General features: G+C 31.4%; 1 long non-coding RNA gene across 2 annotated transcripts; it reads left to right on the plus strand.

The window, feature by feature from the left end:
* The first annotated feature begins 15332 nt into the window (after positions 1–15332).
* Positions 15333–24118, plus strand: LOC126897003 (uncharacterized). Of its 2 annotated transcripts, XR_007702001.1 has the most exons (4): positions 15333–16561; positions 16646–16728; positions 16819–16867; positions 24006–24118. It is a non-coding gene; the product is annotated as an uncharacterized LOC126897003 (long non-coding RNA). The 2 variants fall into 2 exon arrangements; XR_007702000.1 differs by having other exon boundaries at positions 16646–16867.
* The last annotated feature ends 2509 nt before the right edge of the window (positions 24119–26627 follow it).

Genomic DNA, 26627 nt, shown 5'->3' on the forward strand with positions numbered 1-26627 from the left:
AAATTAGAAAAAAAAGTTTTGAAATTGTCTATTAGTTACAGAGAAAACATTATATAACTTGTTAAATTTCGAGGAAAAATAATTAAAGTTCTAAAAAAATAATATATCGACAAGAAAAATATTGTGTATGAAAGACATTGTTCTTTAAATTATAAAACAGAAATTGATAGTCGAGTCACTGAACTCGAAATAAAATTTGCTAGCTGTGAACATGATGAATTAACAGAATTAATTATCAAGAACCGAATATTAATGAATGTAAATAATCTAATGTTACAAGAAATTTTAATTGGTATGTCTGAAGTATAATTAAATAAAGTGGTCAAAAATCAGACGTACTGAAAATACTAACACATAAATGGTTCAAATAAGTACCAAGAAAGAAAATAGTTTTTCAGTGAGCCTAATATATAAAATCTAAACAAAATATTTACTAAAAATAAAAGTTACAGTGGTAACTTAAATTACTCAGTTAGTAATTCAATGTATTCTAAAATAATACTAAAAGTAACAAAAATAGAAATAACATCAAAATGTGTTGCTCAAGACAAAATAGAAAACATGAATTTAATAATTGTGTCACATAATGTCAAACTTAAGTCCTTTATGTAGACGATTCAACCATTGGGTCATAATTTGTAATAATTAAGAAATGGCCTTTGTCAATGATGCTGAAGTTCAAAACGATGACACTCCAAAAGATCACAAGAATTCTATTAATGTCAACATGAAGTTGGATACTGAATTCCAAGTAAATGTATTATCATTCAAATTATTAAAAAATTAAATAATATTAATCTTTTATAAACTAGAGATAAATTAGAAACATACGAGGGCTTAAAATAAAATCGGTTAGCAAATCAATATAACATGTTCTATCAAAAAGGAAAAAAAAATATTAGGCTACTGTTTCTGATTGTTGATTTAAATGTGCAACTATTATCAAGGATTTTTACTATTCAAAGGATACACTGCAATCGGGTTAATTGAAAAGAAATTTAGAGTAGATCGAATTAGTAGTGAAATACAAGTTATCTAGCTTGTAATACAAAAGATAAAATAAATAGTTTAAACAGAGTGGTCAATTTTAATGCAAAATATATTGTTTATTGTCAATGGAACAGTGTGTTTTTAATACTACCTAGAAATTAAGAAAAAAAAAATTAGAAACACTAAAATTTAATATAGGAACTTTAAATTTCGTTCATTTTTCTCATAAAAATGAGTTTGCTTACATACTTTGATCCAGAAATCCGTTCTTCTTGGAATGAATTCCTTCCAAACACTGGTGGGTATATATCCTTGTGCGTATAAAATAAAAATAATGAATAATGCTGCTAGAATTATAAAACCATCTAGAAGATGGATTTAGTAAAATTAAAAAGTGAGCTTTATAATCTTCTGAAAAGTGGTATTATAGAGAAAGTTGAGGAACCTAAACATTGGTTGAATAATATTTTATAGTTCATAAAGGTGGTAATGGTAGTATAAGATTATGTTTGATCCCTACTAATTAAATAAAGTAATCGTGAGAGAATAAACTTTAATGCCACCTACATTTGATATTATTAAACAAAGTTAATAAACAAAAAATATTTTACTTGACAAAAAAAAAAAAGATTTTGGCACATTAAATTTGATAATGCATCATTTGATTTATGTACTTTCTGTGCGCCTATTGGTTATTTTACGTTTATGAGACATCTCTTTAGTGTAGCAAGCTCTCCTGAAACGTTTTTTTAAAAAAGTCGCGAACCATTCAAAGACTTGTATATGAAGAACATTCGGTTCTCACAAATGAAAGTGTAAAGGAATTAAAAAGTGATCATTAAATTTAATGAAAATAAATACAATTTATATTTACAATATTCATATCCATTAGTCTCATAATGAACTTATAAACAAAATGAAAGAAACAATTGGTACATAAAGTGTGGAAGGAAAAAAACAGACTACATCAGGGCCAGATGAAAACTTAATACCTTAAAATGGGCCCCGTATAAAAATATCAGAATAGCTGTCAATAAACATGACTAAGTTAGTAAAATTCGAGATGGACCCTTTAAGCTCGTGGGATTTCGCCTCTTCCTTAAATTCGGCCCCGGACTATATTTGTAATATATGGGGAAAGTATTCTTAATATAAAATCGATAGTCAAAAAAGTATTAAATTATTTAGAAAAAGAAATATTATGTTTTGAGAAAATAAATTATAAATATAAATTTGTGTGATTAATATTGTATTAAATTATTATTGTTAAATATTATATAAACTTGTAATTTTATATTTTGATTATAAAAGAGATGTAGTAAATGTGTATGCATTGTATTATCACATTATATGTCAGTCAGATTATGTTAACATTTAAATAAACAGTTGATCGTAGTCTATGTATAAATGATTATGATTAATTAGACATTACTTGTTAGAGTATTACACACGTTCCGGAAATGGCTCTGGCTTATTAACTATGGGTGTACCTACATTGTTCTACAGTTTACTTAATTACACTGTGATAAATATTCATTTGCGGCTTAGTAGAGGTGTGTATTTATCAAGCTGTAAGTTGTTTAGCAAGCGTGTTCCCATATTAAATATAGAAGAAGCTTATAATGTAGTTAATTTGAAGGTAAATTATTACTGTAGATTTTATTCGTACTAAAGAATAATTTTTGAATTATTTTCTTGAATTTCTGAAAAATACTATTTCTTTTAAATAATACGAGAATCGGATTATTGTTATTTTTTTAATTATAAGCATGTAAATACACCGGAATTTATTATTTTTTCATGTTTTAAATTTAGTTTATTTTTAAAATCCTATACGAGTATGTTTTTTTTTCAATAATAATTGCTGTTAAAATGATTATTATTTTTACTAACGACATTCTTTATTTCATTTATGTATAATGATATTTCTCTTGTAATAGGATTTTGATAAATTTTAGCGTTGTCATCATTTTGTTTTTATTCGCTGTTTTAATGCGGATTACAGCACACATATACTTAATACGCAAGCCTATTGGGGGAGGTACAGAGAGCAGTGTATAGGCGACGAAGCGGATCAGAAGCGTAACAATAACAATATTATAATAATAATGTAAATTCCATGAAGCATAAACGATGGAAATTTAGTGGCCGAAAATATGTGGGGCTCTATTAATACGGATACATAATAATATACCTACACAGTCGGGATAGGTGGAAAGAAGGAGTACTTGTCTAAAAGCTCAACTTCATCGTCGATCTAACTGTCGTATAGCTTTTAGTTCATACACCATTAGAGCTGTTGGCTTGTTGCGAGATTAAATAGTTCTTTTCGTTTTTTTACCCTCTTTCGTACTATAGAACTGATGAACGGATCTGCGCATTTAGCTGCTCTAACTGAGGCAATGGAAACTAAAGGTTTCAAAATTACTTAACGGCCAACACCATAATCGGATTTATCGAATAGGACTCCGTCGTCACATTATTATTGTAATGGTAATATGGTAACTAGCTCGGAGAATTAACACTATAGTGCATTACAACTTTGGTAAAGCTCTATAAGCTTATTCGAACGGTTAAAAAAACCATCCACAACACATTAACCTATTAACGGAAATGTATAATTCAACACAACTAAAGAATTACATTACTATTTTGCAGTTTTATTTTAAGACGGATTCACATTTGAAGGGTACAGGGAAAACGAAATTATAAATTTCTATTATTTTTGTAATAAAACGAAAAGGGACGTTTCAATAGCGGCAAGTACAAACATTGTTTACCGAATGACTTTTATTACATTGTTGTATTACTGCTAATGGGTTATCAAATCAAACCATAACATCAAAATCGAAAAAAATTGATTACTACCGTTTTTCCCTTGTGCTCTACCATTGTTAAATCAATTTTAGTTTCGTTATTAAAAATTTATCCGAGATTTCGCTGAAAAATCTAATAAAATCAACAAAGTCATATAGGCGATACATATTTTATTGTTGATTAAACAATACTTTTGACAGGAGAATATAAAAATTGTTAAGCGAACAAAAACATTGTAGGTTTAACAAATATTTATCAATATGACAAAGAATATGATTGATTTAATAAAATAAAATTATATAATCATAAATATTAATGCTTTTATTTTTGTGGCAATCTCACGTCAATCGCATTAAGAAACTATGTTTAGACCACACAAGTTATATAATTAATCTAATACATAAATTGTTCTTATTTTTGAAAATTAGGAGTGATTTTCTGATTTTAATTACTAAAAAGTAACTTATTTAACATATATTTGTCATATCGTATTATTTTCGTAATAAATTAAATATAAACAAACATTATAGTATCTGAAATTATTTTCCAAATTAAGAAGCTCTTATAAGATACCTATTATTTCTTATTTATTTCGCATGAAAAACTACATTGAATAAATAATTAAACAGTTTTCTTTCGAATGGATAAAAGTCTATTGAATCTCAGATTCATGTCTGAAAATCGCACGAGGGCATTGATTTTTTACTGCTCCAAGTCGAGTCAATACATTACTTGTAAGTACATTGTGTACTTTAAACCATGTCGTGGTCACGGTGCCGGTATATGAATGTGTATTTAACAGTGTATATGGACCTTTCGAGAGCTCACAACAACTACTCGCGCCTAATAAACATTGTGTTATTGTTGTTGTGAACAAATTATCATTATGTTCATAAACGCCAGCGAAGCCGTCGACGAAACGAGAGGATACACACTGCGACGATGACGAATGAAAATTTGTTTGTGTTTCTTTCGTTTTTTATTTGTTTATTTTATTTTTATTTTCTTCCCAGTGTAGCAGCACAATAAAAGTCCTGTTCTGCGTGTGGAGTGTTTGCACACATCACGCCCGAATCTAAATATTTATGATGAACTTCACGATTCGGCCAGAGGTGGTGGCGAGATCCTCTTCTCCGAACAAATTAACAGTTCACCACCCGATAACGCAATTTACAAGTAAGTTGGCCGCCCACCCGAAGACGTCCTATTATTGTTTTTGATATGACTGCGTGTGCACAGAAAGACATGAATGACCGAAAGCAAAACATTGCCGACATCATTATGCGCACAGTTATTGAAAAGCTTAGCACTTTCAACCAACGACATTGCGATCATCCGGAGCCTTTAGTGCAATCGCTTTATGCCGTTTTACTTCCATACACAAAATCGTCCAGAAATAACATTGATCGCTCAGATGTAAAATGTAACGTCACATAACTCGAGCTTATTGAGACTTTGCTGTTGTCCGGAAATGTTCACAAACATTGTGCGTGAGTATACACATACAGATATATTGTACGGTAGGCGTGGTTTTTCACTTGATTGGTCCCGGGCAAAAAAAGTATCTACAAGAAGAAGACGAACGCAAGAGGAGTCGCGATAATAATAATGTCGTGCGACCGCGCGGATCAATAGCGAAAACCGCTGGGAAATGTTATACGCGTTCCCCGAAACCACTTTCTGCTCTTCAAATGTTGCTGCTCTCGGCCAGTCTGTACCGTTTCTGGCAAAAAAAAAAAATCGCATTTCATGGGAAAACTTGCACCCCGCGCCCGTTGTTTATTGTCATTCGTTTAGAAAATCATTACTCGAACGTTTTCCTAGAATGGTTTTACACTTTACTCGCAACTTCAATTGTTGTGTTTAATTACACGAAATGAGGCGTGTTGCCCACGAAATGATTTTAAATAATCACAGTTGCTAAGTAGTAGAGTATTTTGAACTTTTTGGGGAAAGAACTGAATGTATTTTTATGTTAAATCATTTGTACACGTTTTTCTAATCTTTGATGCAAGATTTTAATAAACGAATTTTATTTTGAAAATCTATATCCATAAAACATCTTGCATTTATATAGACAATTTCCATCAAATTACAAACTTTTATTTGATTACCTTTTTTTTACAAAATATTTTTTATTAACTAACAATCGATTTAGTTGTTTCAATATTTTTAAATCTTTTTAAATTGACTGATACTGATGACTCTGGTAGTATTAATGTTGTACGTCAAAAAATATATTTTGAGCAAGTTAAGAATCTGCTCGTCTAAGTGATATTTGTTTCTCATGGTTACCGTCGCATCAAAAGTTAAATATCCTTTACTCACGGATAAGTAGATAATATATTCTATTCATTTAATATTCACATGATTACTAAACACTTTTAGTATTTAAACTACGATGGTTATGACTTGTTTACAGACACGGAGCATTCAGAGGATGATCATTCGAAAAAAAATGTAATTGGGCTGTGTTTTCACGTCAACAGAACTAACCGCAGACACGAACATAAAACATCTACGGTTCCTTATGGAAATTTAAATACACAATAAACTCTTCTTGTTCGGCATACCTTTAACACTCTTAAATTTAATTCACAAGTGGTTTGTTATACATATACAACGTACCTATAACCTACACGGTTTCATATTGTTGTACTACAAACAAGATGTTTTATTTATAATATCTATGTAAATAATGTATGTACCGTTGTATATAATACATTGGTCGTAGTTTGATGAAATGACAAACAAAATTTATGGTAGAGTAGCTCTTCCTCTACTCATTAAGGTTTGTACAATATTAGAAAACATTGAATGAACAACCGTTGTAAACCAGAAACTACTTACTTCAAACATTTATTTGAGATGCATAGAATAAATAATTTAGATAGATACTATAAATAAAACATCTTGTTTGTAGTGCAACAATATGAAACCGTGTAGGTTGTATGTTGTAACAAACTACTCGAAAGTTAAATTAATTAATTAAACTTCTTCGTTGTTTTTTATACTAAATTAAGAGTTTATTTAGTTGATTAATTCGACTAAAAATGTTAACTCAATATTTAATTCTGTTGGATAAAAAACTATGATTAAATTGGGATAACTAAAAACAACGTGCAGCTGGGTATAAAATGTTGGAGTTTTAAATGCACACTTAATTTCTTCGTGTAGATAATGGTTAATAACATGCAGGAATTCACTATTCTTTTGAAATTAACCGAAATTTTATTTTGCCATAGGAACATATTTGCTATCATCGAGGATAGCATCTCAAAGGCAAACGTATATTGTTAGAAATTTTATGCTCCGTAATTTTGAAGTTCATCAAATAACTGTAAGTAATGCATTGTCTAAATTATGTCATTAGAAATTTGAACTAGGTGGAGATATTTTTTGTCAATAGATACCTATAATTATACCTATTAATGACTATAAAATGTTTTCTTCATAATAATCCGTTCGTTAAAAATGCGTTTTTATTTTTATTGAAGGGAAATAAAACATATAAATAATGACTGGTTTTAAACTATTTAATAAAAGATATTTAAAAAAAGTAAACACGGTAGACACGAAGACGCGTTATAAGTGTTATGAATGGGATGATAAGATTGTTTGAGTAGAAAAATGTACTATAGGTGAGATAATAATCTCTTTCGGGGACTTGACAGTATCGGTGCAGATGTCGTTCAAGACGCTTTGGTGGCATTATTATCATATATTATTAAGAATCGCACAACGTCTATGCGTGTGTGTTTTATACAATATGATGTCATAATAATGCTGGGCAGACAAACGAGCAGCGCCCCGTCTACAAATAAGTGTGTGCTCTGATGGCCGTGAAAATCCGTCACCGGATTATCGCGCGTATCTCTCAACTCGCATGTCATTTCTGCCCCGGCCCCGCACCCGCCCAAATCGCCGGTTGATGTGTTGCGTTTGACGTGCAATATAAACAGAATACATTTGTCGATTGAGGAGGCGACAAGAAAAACACGGGTCCATTATGTGCCGCGGATGACACAATATAATAATATACGTCGAAAAACCACTTCATACAATATAGATAGGTGTGTGTTTAACGGACCGGCAGTTGTTTTGTACACAAATGCATAGAGAGGAACAAAATCCGCGGAAGAATCTGCTCATTGCTTGCGGGCACTTCGCAATACATTCGTGAAAGTGTATGTACTACTTGATAGTGTAATAATAACATTATACAGCCTATTCAGTGCCTCTTATGTGGTTTACGTAGAAAAAAGATAAGTCTTATTACAAAATATAAACACAATCATGTTCGGCGAGTCGTGTCTTCATATATATATATGCTATTGTATAATAGCGAATATGCTCAAGGAAAATATTCATGAAATTCTAATTAGTTTATCATATGTAACACGGAAAATATTAATTTTAAGTGATGAGGTTAAAGAATTAACCCTATCAAATAAATACCCGTAGTATAAAGACAAACGTAGGCTAATATTCTTATATTATATGGATTACCCATTCATATAAAAAAGATAATGTACTCTGATGAATCGGATAATACGTCACTTAAATGTATTATACATTTATGATTTCATTTTTAATGTATTGTAATATAAAAAGGATTAGGTTATACCTCCCTATTTGACACGTTACATTTTTGTCGGGCAGACGACTGGCAAAGGATTATATTATGTACATAAAATTATATTTAAATGATATTTATACATATATAATATGAATACAAACAAGTTACAGCACATCAAAATGTTATTTATTATGTTGGCTTAACTATCTGGAAAATTATTCACCGAGAAGCAAAAAGAGTCGTGATAATCGATTTAAATCCACTGAACACTTTATTCGCCGCTTGATTAATGATGTGCAAGCCGAATCCAGTGTTTATCCAGTTTATAATTAAGTTATAATAGACACCAATAATTATGTTTAAAAAATTTGTTTGCAAATTTTCAAAAAAAGTTTTACACGCAAATGTTTTGTACATTCTCTACAGGATAGTTTAAAGAATATTTATAATTTTGGATTTTATTCTATAATAACTGAAAAATAAAATATTTTTTTATAACTGGGAGTGTAAAATAATAAAATTATACTTTCAAAGTACAATCCTATAGGGTTTATCATTTTGTTGTGCGGATATTATGGAAATACTAGTATTAAAAAGTATAATTTTTCAGTTTTTGTTTACTTTTAGGATCTGCACATATTTTGATGATGTCATTCTCTGCAAAGTCTAGCCATAAGATCAACATATTTTATAAAATCAAATTTTCCACGTAATCTTAAAATAATAATAACGCAAAAATCGATAATGTACTTTTAATTTGATGGTACAGAAAACCAATTTATAAAACTGTCAACCGATTCCAAAGTTATTTATTTCAACTAGAAAAATAACGTTTGCTGTTTAAAAATATAGAAACCATTATGGATTCAGTGTAAATAACATTTAAGGTTGTGATAAAACAAAGTCTCCTAATGACAATCTACAAACTACGTGATGATTTTTGCAATATTTAATTGACCTCTTGTTCTTCCATCGTAATTGAATATGAACTGTTTTTCATCGAAAACAATATACAATAATGCTCTTAGACGACAGTTATAATAATTTTCTTAAATTAATAAACGAACCATGGGAATTTTAGGTATCAACAAACTGCGGCGGTTTTCGCTGGAATTTTTCACGAGGTGTAGCGTTTCATTAAATAAAAACTACATTATAAGCATTTTCTCGGGCCCCCTTGTACCCTCCCCCCCGCACTTATTTAGCTGAATAATCACAGTGGGACGTCGCCACATCGAAATCGTTTTGTACCCGAACATTTAGCAATACAACAGTACATTACGTTGAATGAACACACTGGCGGGCGTGTCCGTGTGATGTTTGTGAAAGTCTATGAGGCGACAACCTTTGTGAGGCACCGGATACGAGGTCGCGGGAGCTCTACAGGCATTGTCAACGCATATTGTTCCTATCTGGTTAAACGCCTATAAAATATGTTATTTTGTGTTTTTCTCGAGTACACACGCTACACGTATAATGTGCGTGTTTATGTTGTGTACTTGAACTGTGTACTATACATACGGCACTTAAACTCTACACCAAAATAAAAATGGCCGCCGAGTTGTGTACGACTTGCTATTATGTGTAACACGAAATGATTGGCATTTTAAGTATACAAATCAACAGCTCAATTATGAATTATATGAATGTGATTATTTTGACACTATTTAGTCTTGAAGGTAATTTAACCCATTGCTGTAATCCTTCAAAATAAAGGCTCGTTAGAAAATTGACTTGTGTAAAACGACGATTAAAAAAAATTTTCCAAATAAATTATTTGTCATAAATTCGTCTGTACTATAGACAACCGTTAGAAACCGTTCATCGATTTAGGAGCATACATTTTTTCTAAAAAACCTATTTGCTCACAAATACTTTCGGTAAATTACTTCTATGCTTTCAAAACTTATAATCAGTGCTCGAATTGGCCAAAAATAAGTAGGGGAGCTCAACTTAACAATTTGAAAACTGCGTCCCTAGCATTTTGAAGACCTTTTTTTTTTTTTTACTCATTACTTTATTTAGTATTTATTAATAAATCATATTACATTATCATACTAATATTTAAAAAAAAAAAAAAAGGTGGTATTTTCCACCGTCCTCCTGTCCCAATAAAAAAAAGTAGTTGGGGTGCGCAAAAAAATTTAAAAAAAAGTAGAGGAGCCCCCTGCGCACCCTCCCAATTCGAGCCACTGCTTATAATTATTATTTTATACTTTTAAAAACCACCGAAAAACGTATAAATATTTTTAAAATATTATTTATCTGTATTGGTGTTGACAAAGTAAATTAAACGCTGGATATTCAGGAACCAAATAATTTAATTGGTTGCTTAAATTATAAGTGTTATTGAGTAAATAGTAAGCAGACATAATTATTGTATTAAAACGATAAGCTATAGAGTTACACAGAACTTTATGTTGTAGAATATATTTTGTGGCGTACATTATTTAATGACCTTTGACAAAATTACTCAATCGATACTTAACAGTATTGCATTGTTACAGATTTAGCTGAGCATATTGAAATATCATTATTTTAATGTCTTGGTGGAAATGTTCATAATTCATGTGCCTTTTGATTAATGAAGTTGTTTTGTTTTTTCTACAACAAAATAGTAACTTTAAATTAGATTTCTAAACATTGCATTGATTACTTTAATGAAATTAATAAACTTACTTGATACGAAAAAGTGTTTGTCTATGTATATATTTAACTTAATTTAAGAATATTAAACATTTTTAGTATATTTAAACTATGAAGTAATATTGTTTTTAATCAATCTTATATAGATAAATAAAGGCAAGCAACATGAATAAATAGTCACTTAGACATATACACCCTAATAATGTGTTAAACTTATCATTACAACATCGCAAGTATAAAAGTAAAATTTCAATCTCGATTAATTAATTAAAAATAATTATATTTTTTTTGCATTTTTATGATCGTTAACTAATTTTCATCTGATACAAAGTCATACTATAGATAATATAAACGCACTAAATTAAAGTTTTGTATTGTTTTTCACTAGATACAAAATTGATGGTATTGAATTATTTCAGTTTTTGATAGATTAATGCAAAACATGTTACTAGTCAGTATAATATTTATGACCTCCGCGGTGTCACTCTGATTTAAAAAAATACATCTCATTGAATTTATCATTATAACTATGACATGTATTCCCTATATTTTGCTATTTTAACTTTTTTCGTGTTTCAACACTTAATTTTAACAGTACTTTGTTTGAATATTTTGCGGATTAAAGGTTGAATCAATAATCAGTTCAAGTAAGTGAAAAATTTTCTGAGAAAATTTCATTTGTTTAATCTTTTTAACAGGCACTTAATAGACAAAGATGAGGAATATTTGCTTCGTGTGCCCTCTGTGAGAATGACGCCGGTCGGAAAATTAATTATCGCTATCAATTCGTATACTGAACATTCGGCTATCTAAATAGACGATCTTCATACGTAACTGCACAGAACCCTTTTTTAGATGAAACATTAACTGAGAAGTGTTTTTACTTTTTCTTTGTTGACGGTGTTTAACCACGGAATTTGTCAACAAATGACGGTCGTATGCTGATATTTTATGAGATGCTCTCGTGGCACACACATAATGATGCCGGGGAGACATTATTATTATCAGATCGGATTTCCTCGAACGCGCAGGGGTCACGCATGAACACCTATGTCACATAGTGGTAGCCACAGGGATAAACGCATTTTGCTCCTGACCACATGCGTTATTTCAACAATGCGCGGACGAAAAAATAAAAGAAAGAATGAAGGTGTGATGATAAAGGACATTGCCATTTATGTTAAAAAGCCTGGTCGCAGGCGGGGAGCGAGAGAGATTTAATCCCGCGGCCAAAATACCCAGTAGCTTAATCGTTAAAAGGTGTTGTCTCGGAATACATACCCGTGACAAGGGTACGCGTATACCCGAGAATTCTACTGGTTCTACACCTCGAGCATTATAATGTACGAGCCGTGGGTCTATTATGTCAGCCACATGCTGTGCCACCGCCATTGTCACCGGGTTTCGTTCCCCCGTCAACACTAATCTTTAAATACTATTTAAAAATGTCCATTTCCAGGACGCAGTTTAGCGGTGCCGATGGTGGAAGGGGAGATATTAGTGTACGAGTATAATATACAGTGCATATTATATCTATTATTTTTTGCTCGCCTACCCCCCGTTTTTTTGTGCGCCGGTGTGTTGTGACAAAATAAATACACGCGGCGGCAGTTAATATAATGAGAGAAATCCTTAATAGCCTTATTTTCGTTAACGGGGTCGTGTGTACTTAATAATGGTAAATAACAACTCAATAGCGGTTTGTGTTGATTTGTTATTGCGCGCGAGACCTACACCCTGTATAAATGACTGGCCTAAAAAAAACCGCGTGGAAAACCCAGACAACACACGTACGTGTACGCGACATGACAGACTTTCAGACGTGCCCTGTGCATGTAAGTTTATAATAATATTATAAGCGCGTGCGAGTGTAAGGAGAAATGTGTGTTTTTATAACAAAAGAAAAAGAGATTCTCCGACGAAATTACTTTTCCCATGTGTTCCGATTCCCATGCAATCTGATCAATGGTCGTGTGGAAAGTTGAGAAATGGAAAAAGCAGCGGCGTTGACAGTGCGAGTGTTGTGTTATTGTACGCTTTATCAAAACCCGTCGAACGTTCCCTAATGGAGTCCGTACAGCTTACCGAAAATTCTAGGAAATGAAATGGTATTTTTTAAATTATTACTTCTATGATTTCTATTTATCATGACAATTGAGCTTTCGATGTCAGGTATACTCTAGAGAAAAATAACGGCCAATCAGACAATCATCGATTTTATTAATTGAAAAAAAAATCTTTGACAAACAAAAAAATAATGAATTCATATCTAATTTCAAAACGTTTTACTGAAGATTGCCTGAAAATACCTATTTTTAAATTCATTTAACATAATTTAGACTATAATCAAAAATCAACTCGTTGCAGCTTGAATGAATATCCAATCACGCGAAATTCAATGAAAATTATACTCCAAGTATATTGTTGCAAGTATTATTTTATTAGTGTGGTCTTGTAAAGATAAACGTTAAAAAACAAAATTTTCTCGAATTTGGGTTCATAATAATATATAAGCATGACTTTTGTTCTGTTTAAATAACACGATAATCATGACATTAATTCGATATTGTACGCTCGAATTGTTTTTACATTAATACTTCGTTTATATAGCTTATTGTTTGTGTCCTTTAACGTTTCTCCTTGCGCACATAATAAAAGATTCTAACTGCTTAAGTAATTTCTGACAACCTCCTCATCAAGTGCATTTTTATCCTTTTCTAATGCATCATACAATTTTCGATAATTTTAATGTGCACTCAGCTGCTTTTTGAATTTTTATCAACAATGAATCTAGTTTTGACCGGTTTTGTTTTGCTTCACAATGCTTGATCCACGTTTATTTTACTGACATATATCATTTTATTATTTCAGTTTTCCTTATCTCATTTCATCTGTTTTTAACTTGTAACATTTGCTCGTGAAACAGGTATGTTCGCATTTATCTTAATCGAAAACAAAGCATATTATTCCATTGCTTTTTACCTCACAACGCGTAACAGATTAGGAATAAGAACTGTAATTTTGATTAATTGGCATACAAATTGTTAACATAAAATACTATGGTTTTGGGTCAATAGTATTTTTAGCTGACACGTATTTTTGCCGTCTATATTTTTTAACCTAATTACGTATATAAAAAAGCTATTTCATTAAGAGTAAAAATAACCTTTGCGTAGGTACTCGACATTGATTTCCGAATTTGTTTTATTCATTGCCAGATCGACCGATTCATTATTGATACTCGGCCAAATAAAAACGTAGGTATTGACGAGTATAAATCATATAAAAAGTATACCTACTCAAGTAATAAAAAACGCATTCTAAAATGTAATATTTCGACTACTATCGACAGCAGCTGTTGTTTGTGTGTCAGTTTAATGTATCGAAAGTTTTCACGTCCAAAGACTATTGTACCGGCCCAATTTATTTCGTACTGTCGACTAAATAATTCTTTAATCACGTTTCTTTGATGTCGATCAACCACTGCTGTCTACGTGCTGCCGATCCAATATCCGGTATTATAACCTTTTTCACGGATCTTTATTATTTACACTTTTGTACTATTAATATCCGGATGCACTTGAACGGGGTGAATGGATTGACCAGGTCCTAGAATAATGATGCACTAAACACAGTATAACATGTCGATCGTGACCAAATCCGACAGCCCTGTGCATGTGTTTGTGTATGTTTTGAGTAAAATGATAACACAGACTGTGTGTCATTTGATGGAATCCGGGAGCGTATTTTGACAATAAACGCGCCCACGGGGTACGTTACCGTCCCTAAAGAACGGCCGGGCAAGAGGGTTACATTTTTTTTTCTCAGAATGTCAATCGGATCAAAATACAGTGCTGAATGAATGTGAATATAACCCGCGTTATCCTCGTCGAGGTAAACCGCAACAATGATACGGTGATTTACTACTAGACAACGTGTCTCCGGAATTTCGAAAAATTAACAATAAAATTCACGAGCTCAAAATAAAAGAAATGCACCTGTTTGAAAAAAAAAACCGGACGTGGGTTTACCTATGATTATATTTTTCACATGTCTACCTGAAAACTAGTTGTTAGTATTATGTTTCACATAATATATCTATTACCCCTTCTTGAACGTATAAATTATAATTCCATCAATATATTGTTTTAGAATAGTTTTCAATGATTGAAAAAAGTTCATTTTCAACTTTTTTTTAATAAAAATATTGCGTGATTTATTATCATATAACTTAAGGTCATAAACGTTTTTAATTTAGTGTTGATAATTTTATTTTTTTCTAGGACTGTATTTGTTAATTCCATATTGTTATTGATAAAGCTGAATCCTACTGTATTTTTTACACACTGGTTATCTGCAAGAACATTGTTTAATACACACGACGTCCACTTAAATACATCCAACGTACATGAATTTCTACATGAGAAAAATCGTACAATGGCGAAACGTAACATTTGATATTTTCAATAGGTCGTCAATACAGCGAAGGTCTAATTACACGAAGTAAATGTTTGTTCAATAGTCGACTTGTCGAGGGTTCTTAAATTTATACATCCAGTTTGTATGCAGCTCGAATATTAGGGTATTTTTTTAAACGTCCAGTACAACAATGGAGTCGGATGAGCATAAACGTTTTTATAAAGATAATTTGTATGAGCGTACATTTGCGGTGAAACCCGATACATAACAAAAAGTATTAACTTCCGATGCGGGACATAAACATTTTATTGGATAACAAAGCGAAAAAAGTTCACGGCAGAGTTAGGAATTTTCTAAGCGGGGGACGCGATTAATCTATTCAAATATTGTGAACATGTGGGTAGATAAATTGTAATTTATACTAATGGATTACACGATTTAAGAAGAAATTATACATGTTTTACAGTTCCAATAATCTGACAAGGTTATAACTTTTGTTATCCTCGAGTTTGGATAGCCGCCACATGAAAACTAAAAGGTTCTTTTTTACGGACAATATGTACACTATAGAACCTTATGGGTTTCATATCGAGTAGTATATCGTTTATATAATATACATATTAATTTATTATTTTGTTTCAGTTAAAGGTATTACATGATTATTGAAACCACAAGTTCTAGATAAGTATATGATAAGTAAATTTCGATAACGTTTTACATGTAATTCATATAAAAATATTCGTACAAATTGATGTGCGTGTATAAAAATACAAACAATAATAAGCTAATCATGAATTTTGTTTTGTTTTTACAACTCAGTAGTAGATTTTCGGTTATTTATAACACAATAAACAGTATAACGAAAAAATTAGCAGTATACAATGCCTTGTAATAAACGTTGATATTTTGACAGCTTGTGAATATCATGGCCGTCTTTGCGATATTGTGCTTCTATGGTATTTAACCCCTTCAAGTGGCAGCCAGATGCAGCATTATGTGTACACAACGAGTTGTTCAACCCCAATAAGCGTATATAATGTGCACCGGTGGTGTTCGGCCAGCAAAATAAACATTGTGGATATTTTTAATGATAATAAACAGTTTTATAATGTATGATAATAATATATAAACTATATTAAGTATTATTTTAACGTATGCAATAAGCAATAACTAGGTTAGGGTTTATTTGTTTAGGCATCATCATGTTATAATGAACCAAATAGTGACCAACACATTTACAATGGTCACATACAAAGAACCACGATTAATTATTCTTTGTAAGTGTAGACCGAGTACTTGAATCAAGTATCAGTATTAATATGGTCATGTATAATGTAGCTAATGAAAATAATATTCGTTTTGTTTAGTCATATAGCCGTTAAATCGTCTACACTTAACTGAAAATTCAAGTGAACGGTAAGTAGTAGTTACTTAATTTGTTGTAAAATTTTAATATCGTGTGATTAAGCTCATAAAATGGAGTGTTTTAGTGCAAAGAGACAGTAAAGAAACGATTAGAAAGTTACAATAGAAGTCGTAATAACCAGTATTTCCTAGTTTCCCTTGACGTTTAAACTGTATTCCTAGAAAAATTATTTTTTTTAACACAAGAAATTACAACAACACATGCTATCTTTAAATGTTATTATGTTAAAATCGATTTAAATAAATATTACGTTATGTCTTGTAATTTTAAGATTTTTTTCAAAATTAAAACCAAACTCTAGAGGTACTTCAGTGTAATTTTTAAACTGAAAAATTCAAAATTATTAGTATTATATACTCCTAGAGTATAATAAGGTTTAGGAATTTTTTTTAACTTCATCACGGTTTTGTTTAAATTAAATAATCAGAATTAATTACATGACTAATTATATTTCTTTACTTAATTTTATTACTTTTGAATTCATATCTGCCGTTTGTCAACCAATTAATTTAGTATTTCGTTGAAGTATGAACAACAACTAATGACAAGTAACAATTATATTGACTTGTCAGTTTTTTCACACGGATTTCAATTATGAAAATGTTTGTAACACAAAAATGAACAATAGCATTTACGATATTCAAACAGAATTATTAGATGTCCACACTAGTGATATGTAAAGTCAGGTATACCAAAACCGTATTACAGAAGCACGAATACAATTATAATGGCATTTACAAAGTCATTTCCTGTTCCTTTTAGTTTTTCTCATGGTGTCATTGCGGGTGAAGGGCTTATTTTAATAATAGAATAACGACCGTAACTATAATAATACCAAAAAATAATGCGTGTATAGGATCAGATAAATTAAATTTATTATTACACAAAAGGGCAAATTTGATTGTAATATCCAAAGTACAAAGGAGTATAGGAGACGGTGTTTTATGTGTGATAACAATGTAATGAAGTCACGAAAGCGTAAATATAATGAATCGTTAGATGATGAGTCGCCGAATCGCTGCTGTAATGCTCACACAGGTCATGTTGTACTATCATTTTTGTTGTTGTTCATAGCCAAAGTCGGATCATATGAATAACATATAGCCCACAATAGGCCGGCTATGGTAGTTGATAGTTCTGTTGCTTTATCTCTGGTCACGATCTGCGATAGCCTCTAATTATTCAGTAGCTCTTAAGTCATTAACAAGATCGTTAACGGATTCAAGAGGGGTTTTTCTTTTATTTTACAGCAGTTGAACCAATTATCTCGTGTGTTTGTCAAAACGTTTAATCAATATGATTTATCTATTTATGTTTTGAATGCTATTTATTATTTTTTTGCTAAAATTCTTGCCAAATGCTCATGCTGCAAGTGCATTGGTGTAAGTTAGTAATGTGCATTAACGCGACCATGATGTAATCGTACTACTGTGTTTACGCAAGGATTATACAAGGGATGGGACCACCGGATAATAGAGAAGGAATGTTTATGTAGGGTAAAGCTCTTAGCACCTCTGCAGCCATCTGGTGTCGAAAATGCGTCCCTGAGAGGATTACAAACTGCTGTGTTATCTTTTTGAAGGGATATAGACTTAAACACTACAATTCAAGACTTAAGTGAATATAGATATAAACGCTTTTGCTGTTTTTTAGTTGCCATATTTATATTCAATACTACAAATATATCTACTTCCTACGAAGGGCATTTACTTTTTAATATCAAAGAATACATTGAACACACTTTTGGGTGTCATGTTGGATTTGGAATGTTAAATTAAAAATAAAATATTAATTCACTAAAACCATGAAATGATTGTAATAATATATTTATTTGTTTTAACGACGAATTCGAAAAGTACGATTTCGCTTTTGAAAAGCACTGGGCCATACAAAAATCAGATAATTGTAGTTTACAGGTAATGTTATTTAGTTAATAAAACCGTTCTGGTAATGCTTGTGTCATAACTTTTCATTACCTTGCATAATGGTTCACTCGACAGCGTGGAAAATCGTTTCGAGGGAGAAAGATTTTTGTAATCTGGTTGTTATGTAAAGAAAATATGCCCTCTTCCATTTGTGTGTAATATCATAAAGGAAAATTGTCGGTGGTAAGGCTGTTGTAAATTATCGCGTTTATACACATGCACGAGTACCGCTATATTTGCCAAGAAATCAGTTTACCGGATCATAAGTCGGGGAGGGCTGAGACGTGGTTCGGGTAAAGTTCGTCTGCTTGCATGAAAATCAAAAGCCGACCTCCAACGTTGCTGTTTAGCACCCTTATACATATACTCGTCAGCCTTTTACTAAATTGTTTTCCTTTTGCTACCACGTGACGCGCGTACGTGTGAGAGAACAGAGGGGTGTAGTAAAACTGTTTTTCCACGCGCCCCTTTTACACACTTATCTTTGTGTCTTGAATTTTGAAATTAAATAACGACGGCGACGCGGGAGTTCTCCTCAGTAAACCAAACTGTGTTAAAGTGCGTGCAGAAATATTGGCTGCGCTTTCCTACAGCGCGATTTGTAACACCCAACGTCGTCGGCGGCGTTCATCAAAGTGACACAGCTTTAGTCTCGCGGGGCGTGTGTATTTGTACACTGGGGTTTATTGATTATTTATTACAATATTAATATTACGCCTAAGCTATTTAAGTATTTTTCTGCGGACACTCTGTAAGACGTTTTTCGTATTAATAATTAACACAAACAACCGTTATGAATACATTAATGGGTTTTTTCGGTTTGAATGTCGACGTACATCGAGTTGTTGGTTAAAGGGAAAAACGATGAAATTAAAATAGATACAACAACTCGGTGTCTCTCGGAGTGCCGTATTTATACCCCGCGTATTGATTACGTTAATTTATCAAGTAAAAACCGTGTACAACATTATTGTCTCGAGATAAATCGGACTCTGATTAAACGGCTTGTCCGCTGTATTATTTTATTCCCTCGGAAATCATAACTGATTTTTACCCGAACAGCCGCGAGACAAAATTAACAGAGATGACGGCAAAAGGAAAAATTACTCAGGTCGTCGGCGTTCATTAGGCGGTAATATAATAAATAATGGGCGGTGGCAATGACGGCAGCAGCTACAAGACATTAGTTAACGGGCGCGCGCACGAGCAAACGCACACCGGCCAGCAGCAGCTCATTACGGTCACGGGAAATTGTCTATTAAATCTATAACAAGTCGCGGTGTAATCAGAGCTTGGCGGTGGCTGAATATGATTGAGCTATCAGTCACCGGGCCTGTTACGGACAAGGAGGACCGGAGGGTGTGAGATTGCCGTCGGCCGATGCGTCTCCATCGTCGTTGCCTACCCGCCTAGGTACATTATAAACACAATATTGTCCAAGTAAAGTCATTCGGTTTTACATAATACTTTAGCGCGTTTCGATGGTCCGGTGCTTACCCGACAACGATTTATGGCTCGAGCTCGACTGGACGTAAATCATAAACGACAAATTACACCAACGTTCTGTTCTACAAACGACCAAACCCACAACTAATTTGTGTTTTTATTTTTTTGGTACGATGAAACCCAGTGGCCTATCGATACTTGGAATATAAGTACGCAATTCACACGACCTCAAGAACTGTTATCTTTTAATTTACTAGTACCCACAGTAATAGGTACGCAAGTTAGTAATGGTCATAGCTTTCCGACTCTCTGATAGTTGATAATGACGAAGAATGAAGGCATTTAAATATATTCTTGGGCGTAAACAATGTGGTCGTCGTTAGACTATGGGACAGAGATTTTTCATTGTTAACACTTAATAGACAACAATAATTGGGAAATAAACTTCGCGTGCGTACCTCGTAATGTACGAATCAATTACCACATGAAAAAAATAATTACGTTTTCATATTTTGCGTTGATTCGCTTGAACTAAACTGTATTAAAGGCACGTCAAAGTTAAATACTATGATGAAATAAAACAGACAAGGATTCTTTTAATTGCTCACAAATTGTGACAGTATAGAGTTTTTTTTTTTTTGTCCGCTCATTTAAGGTCATTTCACTTAGTACTACTTCAAAATTTGTCTATGGCCATTTAAAGCCCATTGTAGATGGCTTAATATTTGACAGACGCACTACAATATACAGACAAAATTCGAGTAATTAACTTGACGTGATTTTAACGAGTACTCAATGAAATTAATAATATTTGACGCTACGAAGAAAATGTTTAACCCATAGAATCTAATTTGATATCCAATTATTGCTCAGTGGACAGTCTACGTTATTATTTACTGAAAACGTTATTGGGTCATGTTTTATTAAGAAAATATTACCCGATAATTTATTTTTGAGACGCTGAATTTATTATGATTTATGCGAATTAAGTTAAACTCTAGACGTTTTTAAGTTGAAATATTAAATTCAAGTCCCGTAGTAAGTAGCGACGTTTATACATTAAAAATTCATTTAGTTTATAATGAGTTGCTTAATTATACGAAATAAGGGAAATTTTGCGATTAAAATTGTTCTAAATTAGATAACGTCTACGACCTTTGTATATTTTTGAGATCAAATAAGCCGCGTCTCTAAATATTTTACAAACTAATGAAAAGTTTAAAGAATAATTTGTTTGCGCGTAGTTTACAAACACTGTTCAGTTGAAACCGGCGGTAGGTAGGCCGTCTTTTAACATTTAAGTTCGTTTATTTTGTTATTGTTGCGAGTTGCAGAAGGGCCTAAAGCGCGTTTAGCGAATTTAATATTGAAATTTATCGTCGCCGTTCTCATCACGAACCATCTCCTTCATCCAGTTCATCAAACGACATGATGGCCCTCTCACCCGCGGCGCCGCCAAAACGCATAATCCGGTTACCCCAAAACGGGCAAACACGCCGCTCATTTGCCATGCTAAACAGCCTGCTGCCGTCGTCCGCACGATTACCCTCCTCCATCGCTTAACCACCTAATATAGTGTTTACTCTGGTAATCAAGGCATTGCGGTTCCGCCTAGCACACATTGGGCAGTCGTGTTTTTTTTTTTTTTACAGCGTTGTATACATTTTAGCTACAGCCCGTGACTTTTTACCCGTCATTCTCTTCGCCCGCAGCTTAAAGTCCTTTTGATTGTGTGCATTGAATAATTTATCCGTTTATTTACCTTGAACGGGCGCACAATGAGAGCGTTTTATACGTGTATGCATGTAAACGCGACGCAGAATTATTGTCATACCGTATTCTCCCTTTTCCTCGTCGATTTATGGTAAAAAAAGGAAAGCGTGGGGGAGTGGTGACACGTTTTCTACTACCTCCGATGAATGCAATCGGCCGGTCGCTTTCGCCGTAACTGTCGGTTTGAAAGCCGGAGAAAACGGTAACCGGTTATTTGTAGTCACGGTATGGAAAATGAGATGGTAAAAAGTTTTCTAACGATCCGACTATATAATCACAACTACTGTGCGTGCTCGACTCGGTGGTAAATGAACCCTCTGCACCGAAAATCTGTAAAGAAACTGCCTTCTAACGGGACACCTATTGAAATTACCAAACACAGACGAACTTTGTGAAGTTTCACCCGAAACCAGCAATTTGTGTTCGTTATCGACGCCGTTGTCAACCCTTCTCTTTTTTTCTCATTTGCTTTTTTCCATCGCGTCTTTCGGAGGGTTCTTTTTTAAATATCAATAGACAAAGCCACCGTGTAATTTTCCACCCCGCGATTATGATTAAATTATCATCGCTTCGACGACATAATTATACATGAACTGCGACAGATAGGGTTTCCCGTAACTCGCCTTCACTGTTCTTTAACTATAGGTTATATATATTTTACACTTTTATAAAGACGTCCAAAAATTTGATTGCCATTTCGATGCGAAGCTGAGAAGGTATTAATTTTCCATGATGTGTTTATTTATTGATTTTCTTTTGTACGTATCTGTCACTACTTTTATTCAGTTCTTACTAGACCGAATATTTTCAACGCCAAAAGAAAATAAATCGGATCTAGTTGAAGACATTATCCTTAAAATTGAACATATTTCCTTATTCTCCATAACTGGTGGTGATTCTGCCGAAAATTTCTATTTTAAAAATCGGTAAATTTCAACATTTTTTGTTTGAACCTGTCATAACATTTTTAATAAATAATGGTTTATTAAAGCATTTCTAATTTTTCTAATGCTATAACTTTTTGAAAAATGTTTAAATCAATACATTTTTTTTATATGTAGACTAAATACAAATTCCTTTTAATCTAACGCCTTCCCGTTGTGTACAAATTTAAACTTTTTCAACTTGAAAACGTTCTGGGAATACTGACATAATTAAATATATCTTAATTTTAAGTTTATATAATATACTTATTTTGAAGAAAAACAATTTATCCTCTGAATTTGGCTTCACTACTGATAATTAATATTAAAGAGTTAGTTAATGATACGTAATTTTTATTAATATTATATAAATAATCTTTTTTTTATCTACAGTTTGATTTATTAAAAAAATTCTTCCTACAATTTTTTGTAGATATTTATTTTTTCAGAAAAATGTTACAATATTTACAAACTTATACTTGATTCATTTTTATGAGCATAGTAACTATGTTCATAAATTATATAAAACTTGATATTAACTGTTAATATCAAGTTTGTTGAAAAAAAAATCATATTATAGTTACATTTTTGGGGTAACATTTCAGTTATTTTTAGGAATAACAACAACAACAAAAAAAAAAAAAGATAATAACAAATGGAAAACAAGCTAAGCCATCAGTATAGCTCCAAGTTTTGACCAATGACTATCGCACCAAATGTAATTTTTCTAGGAATCATTTATAAATACAAAAGATTTATCTGAAAGTTATTAAATTTATCAAAAATTCAAACATCTTTTCACCATTAATTAACATATTTTTGTGGATAATACTTATTTAAAAAAAATCATTCAATTATTTCTATATTAGTGTGTTCAAACTAATATGATGGTCGCAGTAGCGTTACCAACTGGTTATACACTATCGTCATCGTATAAACTAGGAATAGGACTGCTATACACCTTTGCTGTCAACTATTGTTATAAATTTATTTTAATAATAATTTGTTTCTTTCTTTTCATATTTATAGTTGTATTTAAATCTATCTGTATTGTTTTTTAGGTTAGTTAAGGCCTCCAGAAAAGTATTCTGCCTAAGTATGCAAATTATACAATCACTTTATAACTTCTCTATAATTATTTAGTAAAGATCACAATACTGAACTATTTAATAACAATTTCATATGCAATTTAATTATTATAATAAGTATTTACTTCTGTAATATACTTATAAATTATAAAATATGTAAATATAATTAAGAAATTAAGAATTAATTTTACTTTTGGAGCAATTCAACAATTTGTTCTAAAAGTTAAACGCTATCTACAGATTTGCATTGAAGCGTTTTTTGATTATAGTGATTTTAATCACTGTCAGCAATCATCTGTGCCTCAAATATGCAGCATCTTCACTGTGCAGGAATTATTGTTATGTAAAAATCATTTATTGGTAGAAGAGTGTCCTATAACTGCAGTATATTATATACCTAGATTTTTAGAAACCGATCCATGTTAAACAGTGCACGAATTGGGGGGGGTGCGCAGGGGTACGGAGCTCCTCTACTTTTTTTAAAATTTTTTTGCGCACCCCAACTACTTTTTTTTTATTGGGACGGGAGGACGGTGGAAAATATAACCGCATTTTTTTTAAAGTATGGATTTAAATTGTGATCAATTTTACAATTTAAAATATTTTGTAATAAAATAATTTCTTATAATGTATATGATATATTTCATTATAGTAGATATTACAATAGTTCTTATAGTTCAGTGTTCTGTAATATCATGTATATGGCAATATATCACAGAACAACATAACATAACAAATAATATATATATGTCGCTGAGCCCCATGTTATAAGTTTCAGTTATCACTCATAGAGTTTTCACTTATCATTTATCGTTGTTTATTTATTGTTTTCCGACTAAATTAAGTAATGAGTAAAAAAAAAAAAAGTCTTCAAATCGCTGGGAACACAGTTTTCAAATTGTTAGGTTGAGCTCCCCTACTTATTTTTTGCCAATTCGAGCACTGATGTTAAAGACATGTACTTGATATTTAATGTTAAAAATCCATGGTATATCTAAATATTTTACCAACGTACTGACTTTATTATTAGTTAACTAAAAATAATACATTTTTTCATCTTAAAGAATTTTTTCTTACTTAAAGATAATAATTTTATTAAAGTTTTGCCGTTTTATCATAATTGAACACATTGCTAATAATTTAAATTTAAATATGTTGAAATACAAATGTCTCGTTATGGTATGCATATGATAATTATACTGTATATTTAGAGTGAATAAAATATTATGATTATTATTATTTTATTTTTTTAAATTTTGTTATTGCTTATTTTACCACATGCTAAATTATAGCTCTATTATCTAAAATTAATTTAAGATTGCTTACATAGTAAAGAGTATAAAACATTCAATACAATACGTATACTTCATTTTCTGTGTATACAAGTAGTTAATAATAATAAGATAATTACCTTAACGGTTAATAATGTACATTTTACTAGTGCAATTCATTTTTATTCATTTATCTTTCGCTACAACTATATCGAGTCCAAATAACATAAATTTTGATCAGTTCAATGAAATTCTGAGTCAAAGTGGTTGGAAATCGGTAAAAGAATTCAGAGTCACACACTGTGATGATACAACTAAAGACAAACAAACTTTTACAGTAAAAGATTTAATTAGGCTAGACGAACATAAAAAAATTATTGTCACTGAAATTAATGGACAACAAAAATTAGAGCAATGTTCGATTTTGCTGAGTTCAATTTATTATGTAATTTTGGAACCATTACAAGTTGTATACAATGAAATGTTAGATGTTTTTTCGCGAAGCGATGATATTGATAAAAATTGGATCTTACTGAAATTCTACTTAATTGTTCATAATTTAGAGCCTTTAATAACATGTATGATTGAAGCATTGGAATTCTTAAATAAGTCTAATGTTGTTCTCGAGGCACTTAAAAAATTGAAAAAATGGCATGAAGATATTTACAAATTCACTACGAAGGAAGGCTTTAATTATTTTGATTTAAAAGCTTCAGAGTATTATTATGAAAAAGCATTATTAATAAATATCTTTGATAATAATTTTTCTGAGTTCAAGACGCATTTTAAAATTGAAGGTAATCAGTCTGAAATAATAGAAGTGTTTATAACATCTATGACAAATGATACTCGACACATAATGGTTGAGAAAGTAATCCGTGGAAAAGTTTATCAGGATGGCGTTAAAAAATTCTGCTTCGATTTTGGCTTCAAAAATAACTCAGTAAATGAAAATTTTCAGGATATTACAGATAAATAAATATCTTTGATTTAACAATATTTTTATTGTAATTTGTTAAGATATTTTTAAGTTATAATTGTATTTTTTTCGAAAGAATTATTTTTGAGTTAAATATAATTATTTAATTTCACAAACTATTTTTTTTGCTTCTAATATCGGTAATACTGATACAATATGATTTATGACACCATACTTTTTACATGTTAAACAAATTTCTCAGAGTTATAACTTTATATTCGCCAACTATTTGACTTTCTAGAGAAATAATAATTGCACATTTACTTACATATGTTACCTTGAAATTCTATTCTAATATGTAAAATATCTATTTATGTTTTTTTGTATAATAAAAAAAAACTGTTG

The sequence above is a fragment of the Daktulosphaira vitifoliae genome, unplaced genomic scaffold (assembly GCF_025091365.1).
Source record: "Daktulosphaira vitifoliae isolate Bord-2020 unplaced genomic scaffold, ASM2509136v1 Scaffold_1, whole genome shotgun sequence".
Taxonomy (NCBI): Eukaryota; Metazoa; Arthropoda; class Insecta; order Hemiptera; family Phylloxeridae; genus Daktulosphaira; species Daktulosphaira vitifoliae.